General features: G+C 51.7%; 1 protein-coding gene across 3 annotated transcripts in view; it reads left to right on the top strand.

Annotated features, from left to right (window-relative positions):
- Window positions 1-1,240: 1,240 nt before the first annotated feature.
- The window catches only part of elmo3 (engulfment and cell motility 3), a 215,650-nt gene continuing 201,169 nt past the window's right edge, over window positions 1,241-15,721 (top strand). The window contains exon 1 of one of the 3 annotated variants that reach the window (XM_085991016.1): window positions 1,241-1,419. The gene's annotated coding sequence lies outside the window, so the exon portion shown is untranslated. The remainder of the gene's footprint in view (window positions 1,420-15,721) is intronic. The other 2 variants (XM_085991015.1, XM_085991017.1) reach the window with 2 other exon arrangements.

Here is a 15,721-nt window from a genome sequence, read left to right on the forward strand (position 1 = left end):
TGCAAAATGGGACAAACACCCAATTGAGATCCTACATGCGGAATTCTGTAAAAGTATCCTCCGGACTCAAAGGAAAACAGTAAACAACGCATGCAGGGCGGAACTAGGCCAATACCCATTAATAATCACTATCCAAAAAAGAGCCACCAAATTTTGGAATCACCTACAAATGAGCAACCCCCAATGCTATCACTACGACGCCCTGAAATGCCAAGAGCTGACCATAAAGAAGAATACCCTCAGTCAACTAGTCCTGGGACTCAATAAAGTAACTAATAACAATACTAACAATAACCAGCCCCAGGACAGTGACAGGGTAACACAAAGAATTCGACCCAACACAATCGTCGCTAAGCAAAAGGAAAAATATCTGTCATATTGGGCAGAAACAACAAAAACCCAAAGCAAACTCAATTGCTACTTGGCCCTAAACAGACAATACAACATAGCTGATTACCTGACCATGGTAAAGGATAACAAACTGAGAAGAACCTTGACAAGGTACAGACTTAGCGAACATAGCCTAGCGATCGAAAAAGGCAGACACAGGCAGACCAGGCTGCCAAGAGAAGACAGGATATGCTCTCACTGCAGTCAGGGAGTAGTTGAGACAGAGATGCACTTCCTCACAGCCTGTGGAAAATATCAGGGCATCAGAGAGAATTTCTATCAAAAATTCTCACAAATATGCCCTGAATTCAGAAATCTGACTGACAACCAAAAACTCCCATTCCTACTGGGGGAGGAGAGAAGCTGTGTAACACTGGCGGCACACTATGTTACAGCTTGCCATGAACAGAGGGACAACCAATAAACTAAGACAAGAGTATATATAAACAAGGCGAAAATATATTTATAAACTCAGGGATATACCTGTTTATACACTGTATGAATGGAACCGCGTTTATGTGTTCAACCATAAATGTATTTTGATGCTTTGGCAACATAAGATGTACCTTATCATGCCAATAAAGCGATTTGTATTGTATTGTATTGTGTGTCTGCTGGGGTGGGGTGAGTGTGTGCTGGGTGGGGTGAGTGTGTGCCGGGGTGAGTGTGTGCCGGGGTGGGGTGTGTCTGCTGGGGTGGGGTGAGTGTGTGCTGGGGTGGGGTGAGTGTGTGCTGGTTTCTGGTCTTCCCCTCACTCTCCAGTCTGTTGTGAGCTGCTCTCAGCGGGTGACAGTCAGTCAGTCTCCTGCAGGAGGAGTTGGCGTGTGTCAGTTTCTAACCCGGAAGCCGAGTCCCAGTCCCGGGAGGACTCATTCCCTGCCGCATCTGTTCTCCAAACTATTGACAAACTTTTTCTGCCTTTCCTCTACGGGCACCCAGGCTGCATTTCCCGCTCTCGTCCGTCCTGACACAGAGGGCTCGGAGCCCGGTAAGAAGCGGCAGTCCCGGGGACTGCAGGGGGTAAGCAAAGTTGAGTGGATCTTGAACCGGACCAGGAGGAGGTGAGGGAGGGACAGACATGGCCTGGGAGCTGGGTGGAGAGGGACTGTTCCTTGGGGCCGCGCACTGATTCCATTCCCCTTTACTTTCCCTGTTGTTTGAAGTTACTTTCTGGAACTGAAGGAGCCGGTTCAGAGAGAGTGACAGACACACTGGGTCAGGAAGGGAAGCGAGTGGGAATCGCCGACTGAAAGTTGGGAGTTCCGAGGTGGGGAGAGATACACTGGCCAAAAGATTTTTTTAAATCATAAATTTGGTTTAGTTTCGTGCGGCCTGTGTAACTTTTTACAAGTTTTAAAAAAAATTTTATTTCTCTCTGTGGGACTTATTCATTTTCCTATTGGTCCCCAATGTTTATGATTAAGTTTTGGTTTCACTGACTTAAGCAGTTGTGTGTCACCGAATGTGTGGACTGGGAGCAGACTGTGTCTGTGGGCTCACCTGGTTCTTGGGTCCAAGGTCTGGAATCTGGGAAGGGGTTAGGTCACCTTGTCAGGCAGAGTTTTATTCCTACAGTGGTTCCTTTTGTACTTATAAGTCAGTGATGATGTTTCGGGTGTTGGTCACTGGTTTCCTCTTTCTGTTGAGAATGTTCGCTAGCCTCAAGGAGTTTGTTTGCACAGGGTGAGCCAGTCTGGGTGTCTCCCTCGCTCCGCGACTGGCGGCTGCTCCAACAGGCTCTACAGTCCTGTTCTTTCTCCAGAACTCCAGTCCGAGCTCCCACCCCTCCACTCACCCCCCCCACTCAACACTACACCCACCACTTACCCCCACCCAGCACCCCCACCCCCCCCCATCCTGCCCCCCCCCCACTCACCCCCACATCCACCCTTTACCCTCACCGTGCCCCTGTACCCCTTGCCCCCCGTGCCCCCTCTGCCACCCCCTTGCTCCCTCTGCCACCCCCTCTTGCTCCCTCTGCACCCCCTTGCTCCCTCTGCCACCCCCTTTGCTCCCTCTGCCACCCCCCTTGCTCCCTCTGCCCTGCCCCCCCGCCCCCCCTTGCCTCCTCTGCCGCCCGCCCCCTTGCCTCCTCTGCCCCCCGCCCCCCTTGCCTCCTCTGCCCCCCGCCCCCGCCCCCCTTGCCTCCTCTGCCCCCTTGCCTCCTCTGCCCCCTTGCCTCCTCTGCCCCCTTGCCTCCTCTGCCCCCTTGCCTTCCTCTGCCCCTTGCCTCCTCTGCCCCCTTGCCTCCTCTGCCCCTTGCCTCCTCTGCCCCCTTTCCTCCTCTGCCCCCTTGCCTCCTCTGGCCCCTTGCCTCCTCTGCCCCCTTTCTCCCTCCTCTGCCCCCCTTGCCTCCTCTGCCCCCTTGCCCTCCTCTGCCCCTTGCCCCCCCTGCCCCTTGCCCCCTCTGCCCCTTGCCCCCTCTGCCCCTTGCCCCCCTCTGCCCCTTGCCCCCTCTGCCCCTTGCCCCCCTCTGCCCCTTGCCCCCTCTGCCCCTTGCCCCCTCTGCCCCTTGCCCCCTCTGCCCCTTGCCCCCTCTGCCCCTTGCCCCCTCTGCCCCTTGCCCCCTCTGCCCCTTGCCCCCTCTGCCCCTTGCCCCCTCTGCCCCTTGCCCCCTCTGCCCCTTGCCCCCTCTGCCCCTTGCCCCCTCACCCCCTCGCACCCCTCTCCCCCTCTCCCCCTCCTCGCCCCCTCTCGCCCCTCGCCCCCTCTCGCCCCTCGCCTCCTCTCGCCCCTCGCCCCCTCTCGCCCCTCGCCCCCTCTCGCCCCTCGCCTCCTCTCGCCCCTCGCCTCCTCTCGCCCCTCGCCTCCTCTCGCCCCTCGCCCCCTTGCTCCCTCTGCCCTTCTTGCCCCTCTCCCCCTTGCCCCCTCTCCCCCTTGCCCCCTCTCCCCCTTGCTCCCCCTGCCCCCTCTCCCCCTTGCCCCCTCTCCCCCTTGCTCCCCCTGCCCCCTTGCTCCCCCTGCCCCCTCTGCCCTCCTTGCCCCCTTGCCCCCTCTTGCCCTTTCTGCCCCCTTGCCCCTTCTGCCCCCTTGCCCCTTCTGCCCCCTTGCCCCCTCTGCCCCTTGCCCCCTCTGCCCCTTGCCCCCTCTCCCCCCTTGCCCCCTCTCCCCCCTCTCCCCCTCTGCCCCCCTCGCCCCCTTGCCCCCTCTGCCCCCCTCGCCCCCTCTCGCCCCTCGCCCCCTCTCGCCCCTCGCCCCCTCTCCCCCTTGCCTCCTCTCCCCCTGCCCCCTCTGCCCTCCTTGCCCCTCTCCCCCTTGCCCCCTCTCCCCCTTGCTCCCCCTGCCCCCTCTGCCCTCCTTGCCCCCTTCTGCCCCCTTGCCCCTTCTGCCCCCTTGCCCCTTCTGCCCCATGCCCCTTCTGCCCCCTTGCCCCCCCTGCCCCCCCACGCCCCCCCACGCCCCCTCTGCGGCCCTCTGCCCCCCTCTGCGCCTCTCTGCCCCCTCTGCGCCTCTCTGCCCCCTCTGCGCCCCTCTGCCCCCTTTCCCCCTCTGCCTTCCCTTTCCCCCTCTGCCCCCTTTCCCCCTCTGCCTTCCCTTTCCCCCTCTGCCTTCCCTTTCCCCCTCTGCCTTCCCTTTCCCCCTCTGCCTTCCCTTTCCCCCTCTGCCTTCCCTTTCCCCCTCTGCCTTCCCTTTCCCCCATCTTGCCCCCCTTGCCTCCCCTTGCCCCCCCCCTTGCCCCCCCTTGCTCCCTCTGGCTCCCCCTCGCTCCCCTTCCCCCCTCGCTCCCCTTCCCCCCTCGCTCCCCTTTCCCCCCTCTGCATCCCCTTTCCCCCCTCTGCATCCCCTTTCCCCCCTCTGCATCCCCTTTCCCCCCTCTGCATCCCCTTTCCCTATCTGCCCCCCCGACCCCTTTCCCCCACTGCCCCCCCCCCACCCCTAGCCTGATATCTCCCTGTGATTGTCCCATGGTGTGCGAGCAGTGCTGAGGGGTCACTGGGCTTCCTTCCAATACACGGCAGCTGGAAGCGGGATGGTGGCACAGCGGGTCGTAGTGCACACAGGACCCCCTCCATCTCAGTCAAGCCACCAGGTAAGGAGTTCCATTGGGCAAGAGACGGAGACAGGCCCCGAGCCCTCTTAGCAGGGACACAAGGAAAAATAGGAATGAGCGGTGGGAGGGTGTTAAAAATAAGTGTAAAGGGGTAAAAGTGTTTGTCGAAGAACTGAAATGTCGAAGGATAGCTTGAGAAACCAAAGTGCCGGGCAGGAAGCAACTGAAGTTAATGAAAGCAAAAGCAAAGATTAGATAAATAAGGAAGCAGTGACTAATAAAATCATGCTAATCTGCTGAGTGTTGAGCAAGAAGGCTGGAGTCAGAGTGAGCTCTGATTCTCCTCTTGGGCACTGCAGGAACCCACAAGGTAAAGTTACATAGAAACATAGAAGATAGGAGCAGGAGTAGGCCATTCGGCCCTTCGAGCCTGCTCCGCCATTCAACGAGATCATGGCTGATCATCCAAACCCTAGCACCCGGTCCCTACACCGACAGCCATCCCACCCAAGCCCTATCCCAGTAACCCCGTAACCCCACGTATTTAATCCCCCCTAACACTAAGGGCCAATTTTTATCATGGCCAATCAACCTAACCCGCACATCTTTGGACTTCATGAAGTTCCGATGACTTCAAGTGAATTTGAGGAGTTTGACTTGCTGCCCTATAGTAAATACTCAGCGGGGACTTTTACCCCTCTTTAAAATCAGGCCTCTGGTGAATCCTAGTGTTACAGCATGGGAACAGATCATTCGGCCCATCCAGTCTGTGCTCCTGTTTCTCTCCACTGGAGCAAGCTAGTGGAATCATACTCTCCTGCTCGCTCAAAAGAATTTGCATATTCTGCTCCAACAGTGGCTCCTGGCAGAGACTGACCCATCTTGCACTGCCCTCTTGTGTGAAGATGTTTATTCCCATCACCCTGGTTCCCGCTGAGCTCTGCTGAGCGTGCCTCCGTCTCCATATCAATGCTGCCAATTTGCCTCCACTCTCCGCTCATTAGGACAGGTGACCAAATGCTTGGTCAAAGGTAGGTTTTAAGGAGAGTTTTAATAGAGGTAGAGAGGGGGAGAGGTTTAGGGAGGGAATTCCAGAGCTTGAGGCCTGGACAGCTGAAGGTACGGCGGGGCGAAGGAAGTCGGGGATGCGCAAGAGGCCAGAATTGGAGGAACACAGAGATCTCAGAGGGTTGTAGGGCTGTAGCCAACTCGCCACAGATCAAGGACAGAACTGGGAACTGTCGTTGTGTGTGTGGTTCAGTACCAGAGCAGGCATGTTTCTTTTAAACATTATATGGCTCTGTTATTTTGTTTAAAAGAAAGGGAACTCAAGCCTGTGACCGTGATGGTCCCTGGTACTAAACGCTGCAGTAATTCTTGAGGTATTGGAAGCAGCTCCACAGCTGATCTGTTTGGCTGGGAGAGGCAAGCCTGGTTCACTGGCCAGTGATGAACATTTGGTCCCTTTAAAGCTATTTTTAAACTCGGTTCCATATTCAGCATGTGATGCTCTTCACGGTCGCATTCCCCAGCTGCACCACTGGTTCAAGTCCCACTCCAGAGACGTGAGCACCTGATCTAAAGCTGACACTCCAGTGCAGTGCTGAGGGAGTGCTGCGCTGTTGGAGGTGCCGTCCTTTGGTTGAGACGTTAAACCGAGGCTCCGTCTGCTCTCTCAGGTGAATGCAAAAGACCCCAGGGCATTATTTGAAGACGAGCAGGGAATTTTCCCGGAGACCTGGCCAATTTTTATCCCTCAACCGACAGTACTTAAAAAAAAAAACCCCCGATGATCTGGTCCTTCTCACATCGCTGTTTGTGGGAGCTTGCTGTGCTGCACACTTCTCACATTGCAGGCGTGACTACACTTCAGAAGTACTTCATTGGCTGTAAAATGCAATGAGACTTCATGAGGTCAGGAAAGGCGCTATATAAAAAGTAAGTTCCTTCTTTCTAAACAAGTGGTTCCCGTGCCCTCGCAAAGAATGAGAAATGGGGATCAAGAACGATGAGGCATTGACCAGATGTTGCACTGGAGCTGAGAATAGATCTATATCGCAGTTCAGGCTGTAAGACACGAGCCCAGCGTTGAACACATAGACACCAATCAATACCTTCAAAGCACTGCCAGCACTTTGAACCAGAACTTCATGCCCTGGGGCTACATGCGGCTCAGCTTACAGTGTCGGAGTGATGGATGAGGCCTAGTCAGAAGGGAAGGGCCTTGGTTGAAGAATCCACTGTCCGTGTTTCACCTGAGCCACTGTAGAAAAACACCTAGAAATGAGCATCACCCACGCCGATGGATTTATTTATTTCTGTTCATTCTCGGGATGTGACAGAGCAGCTAGAAACAGACTGTTTCCAGAGATTGAGGGGTCTAGAACAAGGGGACGTGTACATACGATTAAATGTAGAGAGAGCGGGAGAAATCTTTAAACACGGAGGGTTGTGAGACTGTGGAATGCATTACTGGAGTTAGTGATTGAAGCAGAGACCATGTTAACATTGTAGAATAGGTCTCTCTCTCGGTCTCTGTCTCTCTGTCTGTCTCTATCCCTCGGTCTCTGTCTCTCTCTCTCTCAATTTCAATTCAATTCAAATCGCTTTATTGGCATGATAAGGTACATCTTATGTTGCCAAAGCATCAAAATACATTTATGGTTGAACACATAAACGCAGATCTATTCATACAGTGTATAAACAGGTATATCCCTGAGTGTATAAATATACATTCGCATAATTTATATATACTCCTTTCTTAGGTTTACTGGTTGTCCCTCTGTTTATGGCAAGCTGTAACATAGTGTGCCGCTAGTGTTACACAGTTTCTCTCTTCCCCTAGTAGGTATGGGAGTTTTTGGTCGTCATTCAAATTTCTGAATTCAGGCCTCACACTCACAGCCCCGTCTCTCTCTCTCACACTCACAGCCCCCTCTCTCTCTCTCACACTCACAGCCCCCTCTCTCTCTCTCACACACTCACAGCCCCCTCTCTCTCACACTCACAGCCCCCTCTCTCTCTCTCTCTCACACTCACAGCCCCCCCTCTCTCTCTCTCTCTCACACTCACAGCCCCCTCTCTCTCTCTCTCTCTCACACTCACAGCCCCCTCTCTCTCTCTCTCTCACACTCACAGCCCCCCTCTCTCTCCCTCTCCCTCTTTCTGTCTCTCTCTCTGTGTCTCGCTCTCTCTCTCTCAATCTCTCTCTGTCTCCCTCTCTGTCTGTCTCTCTCAAATTTCAAATTCAAATTCAAATTCAAATGCTTTATTGGCATGAAAGTTTACAGAGAACCATATTGCCAAAGCTTACATAGCAAAAAGGTACATTTTCAAACATTCTGTAGGTGTCAATCGATTTGACATTTGTTGGGTACATACAATATTACTTTTAAACAATATTAATTTTAAACAGTCTTTGTACTTCATTTGGTACGTTCAATATTAATTTTAAACAGTCTTAATTTTAAACAGTCCTCAGGTTGTGACATGTTGTTACATATTTGGCCCCAAGGTATGGTCTGTCTCCTTCTCCCAGGACTAATCTCAATTTTGACAGGTCATCCAATTCCTTGAAATCTGGGGTTGTTTGGCTCTCTCTCTCTCTGTCTCCCTCTCGCTGTCTCTGTCTCTGTCTCTCTCCATCTCTCTCTCTCTGTCTCAGTCTCTGTCTCTCTCTCAGTCTCTGTCTCTCTCTCTCTCTCTCTCTCTCTCTCTCTCGGTCTCTCGGTCTCTGTCTCTCTCTCTGTCTCTGTCTGTTTCTCTCCCTCGGTCTCTGTCTCTCTCTCTCAGTCTCTGTCTCTCTCTCCCTGTCTCTCTCCCTGTCTCTCTCCCTGTCTCTCTCCCTGTCTCTCTCCCTGTCTCTCTCCCTGTCTCTCTCCCTGTCTCTCTCCCTGTCTCTCTCCCGGTCTCTCTCCCGGTCTCTCTCCCGGTCTCTCTCTCGGTCTCTCTCTCGGTCTCTCTCTTGGTGTCTCTCTCTCGGTCTCTCTCGGTCTCACTCTCTGTCTCTGTTTCTTTCTCGCTCTCGCTCTCGCTCTCTGTCTCTGTCTCTCTCTCTGTCTCTCTCTCTCTCTCTCTCGGTCTCTCTCTCGCTGTCACTCTCTCTGTCTCTCTCTCCCTGTCTCTCTCCCTGTCTCTCTCCCTGTCTCTCACTCGGTCTCTCTCTCTGTCTCTCTCTCTGTCTCTCTCTCTGTCTCTCTCTCTGTCTCGGTCTCTGTCTGTTTCTCTCCCTCGGTCTCTGTCTCTCTCTGTCTCCCTCTCTCTGTCTCGCTCTCTCAATCTCTCTCTGTCTCCCTCTCTCTCTGTCTCTGTCTCTCTCTCTCTCTCTCTCTCTCTCTCTCTCTCTGTCTCTCTCTCAGTCTCTGTCTCTCTCTCGGTCTCTGTCTGTTTCTCTCCCTCGGTCTCGGTCTCTGTCTCTCTCTCTCTCTCTCTGTCTCCCTCTCTCTGTCTCTCAATCTCTCTCTGTCTCTCTCTGTCTCCCTCTCTCTGTCTCTCAATCTCTCTCTGTCTCTCTCTCTCTCTCTCTCTCTCTCTCTCTCTCTCTCTGTCTCCCTCTCTCTTGGTCTCCCTCTCTCTTGGTCTCTCTCTCTCTGTCTCTCTCACTCTCTGTCGCTCTCTCTCTTGCTCTCTGTCTCTCTCTGTGTGTCTCTCTCTGTCTCATTCTCCCTCTCTCTCGGTCTCACTTTCTGTCTCTGTCTCTCTTTCTTTCTCTCAGACTCTGTCTCTCTCTCTCTGTCTCACTCTCTCTCTCTGTTTCTTTCTCTCTGTCTCTGTCTCTGTCTCTCTCTCTCTCTCTCTCTGTCTCTCTCTCTCGCTGTCACTCTCGCTGTCACTCTCTCTGTCTCTCTCTCCCTGTCTCTCACTCTGTCTCTCTCGGTCTCTCTCTCTCTCTGTCTCACTCTCTGTCTCTGTCTATTTCTCTCTGTCTCTCTCTCTCTCTGTCTCGGTCTCTCTCGCTGTCACTCTCTCTGTCTCTCTCTCTCTCTCTGTCTCTCTCTCTCTCTGTCTCTCTCGCTGTCTCTCTCTCTCGGTCTCTCTCAGTCTCTGTCTCTCTCTCAGTCTCTGTCTCTCTCTCTCTCGGTCTCTCTCTCGCTGTCACTCTCGCTGTCACTCTCTCCCTGTCTCTCACTCTGTCTCTCTCGGTCTCTCTCTCTCTCTCTCTGTCTCACTCTCTGTCTCTGTCTATTTCTCTCTGTCTCTCTCTGTCTCTGTCTCTGTCTCTCTCTCTCGCTGTCTCTCTCTCTCTCTGTCTCTCTCGCTGTCTCTCTCGGTCTCTCTCAGTCTCTGTCTCTCTCTCAGTCTCTGTCTCTCTCTCTCTCGGTCTCTGTCTGTTTCTCTCCCTCGGTCTCTGTCTCTCTCTGTCTCCGTCTCTCTCTGTCTCCCTCTCTCTCTGTCTCCCTCTCTCTCTCTGTCTCTCTCTCTCTCTCGGTCTCTCTCTCTCTCTCGGTCTCTCTCTCTCCGTCTCTCTCTCTCTCTCGGTCTCTCTCTCTCTCGGTCTCTCTCTCTCTCTCGGTCTCTGTCTGTTTCTCTCCCTCGGTCTCTGTCTCTCTCCCTCTCTCTGTCTCCCTCTCTCTGTCTCTCTCTCTCTCTCTCTCTCTGTCTCCCTCTCTCTTGGTCTCTCTCTCTCTGTCTCTCTCACTCTCTGTCACTCTCTCTCTCTCTCTCTGTGTCTCTCTCTCTCTCTCTGTCTCATTCTCCCTCTCTCTCGGTCTCACTTTCTGTCTCTGTCTCTCTTTCTTTCTCTCAGACTCTGTCTCTCTCTCGGTCTTTCTCTGTCTGTCTGTCTCTCTGTCTCTGTCTCTCTGTCTTCACCCAGAGAGTGGTGAACCTGTGGAATTCTCTACCACAGAAGGCAGTTGAGGCCAATTCATTAAATATATTCAAGAAGGAGTTAGATATATTTCTCAAGGCTAAATGGATCAAGGGATATGGGGAGAAGGCAGGGACAGGGTACTGAGTTTGGATGATCAGCCATGATCTCATTGAATGGCGGAGCAGGCTCGAGGGGCCGAATGGCCTACTCCAGGACCTATCTTCTATCTTTGAGAGGTGGATGAAGGAAACGGGAATAAAGGGATGTGGGTGTCGCTGGAAAGGCCAGCATTTATTGCCCATCCCTAATTGCCCTTGAGAAGGTGGTGCTGAGCCACCTTCTTGAACCGCTGCAGTCCGTGTGGTGAAGGTACTCCCATTGTGCTGTTAGGTAGGGAGTTCCAGGATTTTGGCCTAGTGACGATGAAGGATCGGCAAGATACTTCTAAGTCAAGATGGTGTGTGACTTGGAGGGGAACTTGGAGCTGATGGTGTTCTCATGCGCCTGCTGCCCTTGTCCTTCTAGGTGGAAGAGGTCGCGGGTTTGGGAGGTGCTGCTGAAGAAGCCTTGGTGAGTTGCTGCAGTGCATTTTGTAGATGGTACACACTGCAGCCACGGTATGCCGGTGGTGGAGGGAGTGAACGTTTAAGGTGGTGGATGGGGTGCCAATCAAGCGGGCAGCTTTGTTATACACCCTGCCCGATATTCCATTGACCTTAACTACAAGAGTGTAGTATTTAATCACAGCCTCTAGCTCCTCCTCTCAGTACCAGCTTGGCTAGTTGAAAACCCTCTTACCTCTGAGCCTGGAGGCTGTGGATTCAAGCTCCACTTCAGGAGTTATCAGAGGTGCTGTCTTTTGGAGGAGACATTGAGCCAAATTCTATCTGTCCCAATGGTTCTGGGTGTTCACCAAAGATGCAGTGGCATTATTGGAAGGAGAGCCAGGAGATCTCCCGGTGTCCTGGCCAACTTTCCTCCCTCAATCAACAACACCAAAAAAACAGATCAACCGGTCATCCAGCCAATTTATGGGATCTTATTATGTAGACAATGATTGCCACGTTTGCCTATGTAACACTTATTCCTTCTCGGTGATTAGTTGAAAGGGACTTCCTGCGAAATGTGATAAAGTGCAACAACAACCTGTATTTATACAGCGCCTTTAACGTAGTAAAACGTCCCAGGAGTGTTATAAAACAGAATTTGACACCGAGCTGCATAAAGAGAAATATGGGCAGGTGACCAAAAGCTTCGTCAAAGAGGTCGGTTTTAAGAAGCGTCTTAAAGGAGGAAAGAGAGGCGGAGAGGTTTGGGAGGGAATTCCAGAGCTTAGGGCCGAGGCAACAGAAGGCACAGCTGTTAAGTCTGTGTGTTATAATGAGAATTACTACACAGACCACAAGAGTAACTTTTAACAGGTCTTTACTAGTCGAAGGTCAGGGCGGAACTGCCCAATAAATCATTACACAGCACTTATATACCGGTGTGGTCACCACCGTATTACAGTATACAGCAGCCAAGATAAAGTAGTGCAACCCTTAAAATAGTTCTCTTAAAGGTGGAACGGTTACATACACTGCAATCCTCCCTTTTTAGCTTAACCGTATATATTCCCCATTAAACATAACATCATAACATATATACACAACTTCATGTAAAAACAGTTCACAGATTCAGTCTCTCTGGAGGCTTCCTGACTCAGTCCGGATAACGCCTCGGTGGTGTAGTAGTTTTTGATGGTGTAGTAGGTTCCCGTTGCTGGGGTGACTCATCTAATAGTCCTTCACTGGACTTAACAGCTTGAACTTTCGTAACTTCAGAACCAGCATTGCTGACTTCTAAAGGCTCGAGTACCTTGGGAAGTTTTTCTACTTCCAGACTGATTTGGCTCAGTTCGGAGGGACCACGTGCGTGACCTGGTAGGGGTGATAATGGTTCAGATGAGTCATCATCTTCTGCTTCTTCTCTATTGTCTTCTATTTCCTCCATCACCTCAGCTTTTGCCTCTGCCACCAATTCCCTGAGTGGCTTATTACTGCTGACACTGCTCACAAAAGGGTGCTCTTCCTTCTTAGCTTTCAACTGATCGATGAATTTGACATATTCCCTTTCTTGCTCAGCTTTGATTGATTCATTTGGCCTCATCGCGCAGACGGTTTGTGTGTTCCTGATCCATTTTCTCAATCAGCTGCTTCTGCTGTCTTCCCAGATTCTCCAACTCTGTGTCAAAGAACATTTTCTTTGCATTCATCTCCTGCTCAAAACGGCGAATCATTTGTTCTAATTGCTGTTGTAGTTTGAGATTGAGTTGAGTTCGAGCCCGGTGTTCCTCAGAAATGTGCATGTCTGTAGACTGGACAGACTCAGAATTCTCTGTCAAACTATGTTGTTGTTCAGTGGAATTCTGTTCTGATACTTTGTTCTCTTCTGAAGCATTTATGCACTCCTTCGTTTTTCCATCATTAGTCTGCAAGTCCATTTTAGACTTGTCTTTTGCACATGGGCTGGTCTTACCATCATCAGTTCCAGAGTCTGAGCTGATTGTCTTCACCGAGTTCTCACTCTCTGCTTTGTCACTGTCACTGCTGATTGCTTTTAGGGAGTGCCAGTCCATATTTATTTTCCTGATCCACTCCCGTCCCAGAAGTGGTGGACCTCCCTCAGGTAGTACATATATGTCCATTCCTTGGTGTTCTTTGCCCTTGTGTACCACCTTGACTTTTATCTTTCCGATGAGGTATACTTTTTGCCCCGTGTATGTCTGCAATACTATCTCCGTATCCCGTAGGGGAATATGTGTGAATAACCTTTTGTAATCTTGCTTATTCATGACCGTCAACGCCGATCCGGTGTCCAATTCCATCTTCACTTGGACTCCTGCTATCTGCAGTGTGGCCCAGATAGTTTGTAGGTCAGTTTCCTTACTCACATTGTGAATTCTCAGACTACCCAGTTCCTTGCTGTTGGAGTCTGAATCCAAATTCTGTTCATCCGAACTCTTCTCAGCCACCTTATATACCTTTCTGCACTTTTCCTGCGGTGACTTTTTGTTGCTGGTCTTCTTTCCTGACCGGCATACTTTAGCTATGTGACCAAGCTTGCCACATTTTCTACATTCCTGGTTTTTAAACCAGCATTGGTTCTGATCGTGTGTTGTCTTTCCACAACGATAACATTTCGTTGTACCCAAAGCCATTTGATCTACGCTGAGTACCGCTGCCTTCAGCTGCATTTCCGCAGTGCCTCTCGCTGCGGCTTCGTGCGATGCTGCAATAGTGACAGCCTTATCAAGTGTAAGATCATTCTCTTCAAGCAGCCGCTTTTGTGTTCCTTCTTTCGACAATCCACACACGAATTTGTCTCTCAGTGCCTCTGTCAGACTTTCCCCAAACTGACAGTATTTCGCTAGCTTATGCAGTTCAATTAAATACTCCGCGTTGCTTTCCTCTCTCAGTTGCGTTCTCGCATAAAATTTAAATCGTTCCGCTAACATCAGCGGTGTGGGATTCAAATGATTTCTCAGGACAGCAACAATATTAGCGAAAGTCTGATCCGCCGGTTTAGCTGGTGATAGAAGATGCTTCAATAGCCCGTATGTCTTCGCACCCATTGAGTTTAGTAAGGTTAGTGCTTTATCATTCTTTGATATTTTATTTGCCTTACGATAAATCTCTATGCGTTCTACATACGTGGCCCAATCTTCAACATCGGGATCGAAACCATTGATGTTACCATGCTTAGGCATCCTCGCAATCTTCTTGAGAAACAAAATAATTTTTTTTTTTCTTTTACAAAATGGCGGTTTCCCGCGCTCGTCTTCTTCCCCCGCCTACGAAAATGGCGGCTTCCCGCGTTTGCCTTTCTCCCCCGCTGGCTGTAATGGCGATTGCCGTATTGCTGCGTTCGCCCTCCCCAGTGGTTCTCAAATCGTGCCTCCCAGCCCCTCTTGCAGTCCGATCCTTTCCCCCCCCGGCTGCGGCTGAGTTCTCTGCGGGTTTTTTTTTTTAATTTTCTCCCGCGCCTTACGATCGTGCCTCCCAGCCCCTCTTGCAGTCCGGTCCTTTCCCCCCCGGCTGCGGCTGAGTTCTCTGCGTTTTTTTTAATTTTCTCCCGCGCCTTACGATCGTCCCGGTCGCTGCGCCTCGCGGCCTCGGTAGCTGCCCGGCCTTTTTCACCGGTCGCGGTCGAGCTCTCTCTCGACGCTGTTGTGTCTTCCAGCCCGCTTGCAGCCCGGTCTCTCTCACCGGCTGCGTTTGCATTCACCGCGGCTTCCGTGCCTTACGCTGCCCCAGTCTCAGCGCCTCTGGCCCCGACTTCTGTCCGGCTCTTTTCCCCGGCCGTGGTCGAGTTCTCCGCCCTTATATCCTCCGTTTTTCCCTCCCCTACTTCACAGTCAACGTGGCCAACTTGCTGCTCGTCGCTGATCGGCTTACCCACCACCGTGATAGAAGGGATGATCACTGCCTGTTGCTGATGGAAGGCTTCGTGTCAGGATTCTTCTTTTGCTCTGCAGACCTGAGTCTTCTCTCAGCAGAATGATGAGGGCGGATGCCTCTTCTCGACGCCCGTTAAACTGCCTTGGATGTATCTCTGCCGCAGGGTAAGATCGTACTCGTCGCCACTGTTAAGTCTGTGTGTTATAATGAGAATTACTACACAGACCACAAGAGTAACTTTTAACAGGTCTTTACTAGTCAAAGGTCAGGACGGAACTGCCCAATAAATCATTACACAGCACTTATATACCGGTGTGGTCACCACCGTATTACAGTATACAGCAGCCAAGATAAAGTAGTGCAACCCTTAAAATAGTTCTCTTAAAGGTGGAACGGTTACATACACTACAACAGCCACCAATGATGGAGCGATTAAAATCAGGGATGCTCAAGAGGGCAGAGTTTGAGGAGCGCAGATATCTCGGAGGGTTGAAGGAGATTACAGAGATAGGGAGGGGCGAGGCCATGGAGGGATTTGAAAACAAGGATGAGAATTTTAAAACCGAGGCATTGCTTAATGGGGAGCCAATGTAGGTCAACGAGCACAGGGGTGATGGACGAATAGGACTTGGTGCAAGTTAGGACACGGGCAGCACAGTTTTGCATGACCTCAAGTTTACGTAGGGTGGAATGTGGGAGGCCGGCCAGGAGTGCGTTGGAATATTCAAGTCTAGAGGTAACTAAGGCATGGATGAGAGTTTCAGCAGCAGATGAGCCAGGGCAGAGACGGGCGATGTACCAGAGGTAGACGGTAGGAAATAGGCGGTCTTAGTGATGGCGTGGATATGTGGTCGGAAGCTCATCTCGAAGTCAAATATGACACCAAGGTTGCAAACAGTCTGGTTCAGCCTCAGACAGTTGCCAGGGAGAGGGATGGAGTCGGTGGCTAGGGAATGGAGTTTGTGGCGGGGACCGAAGACAATGGCTTCGCTCTTCCCAATATTTAGTTGGAGGAAATTTCTGCTCATCCAGTACTGGATGTCGGACAAGCAGTCTGACAATTTAAAAACAGTGGAGGGTTCGAGGGAG

Source organism: Somniosus microcephalus, chromosome 6 (genome assembly GCF_052327205.1).
Source record: "Somniosus microcephalus isolate GS21.2 chromosome 6, FLI_Smic_1.0, whole genome shotgun sequence".
NCBI lineage: Eukaryota > Metazoa > Chordata > Chondrichthyes > Squaliformes > Somniosidae > Somniosus > Somniosus microcephalus.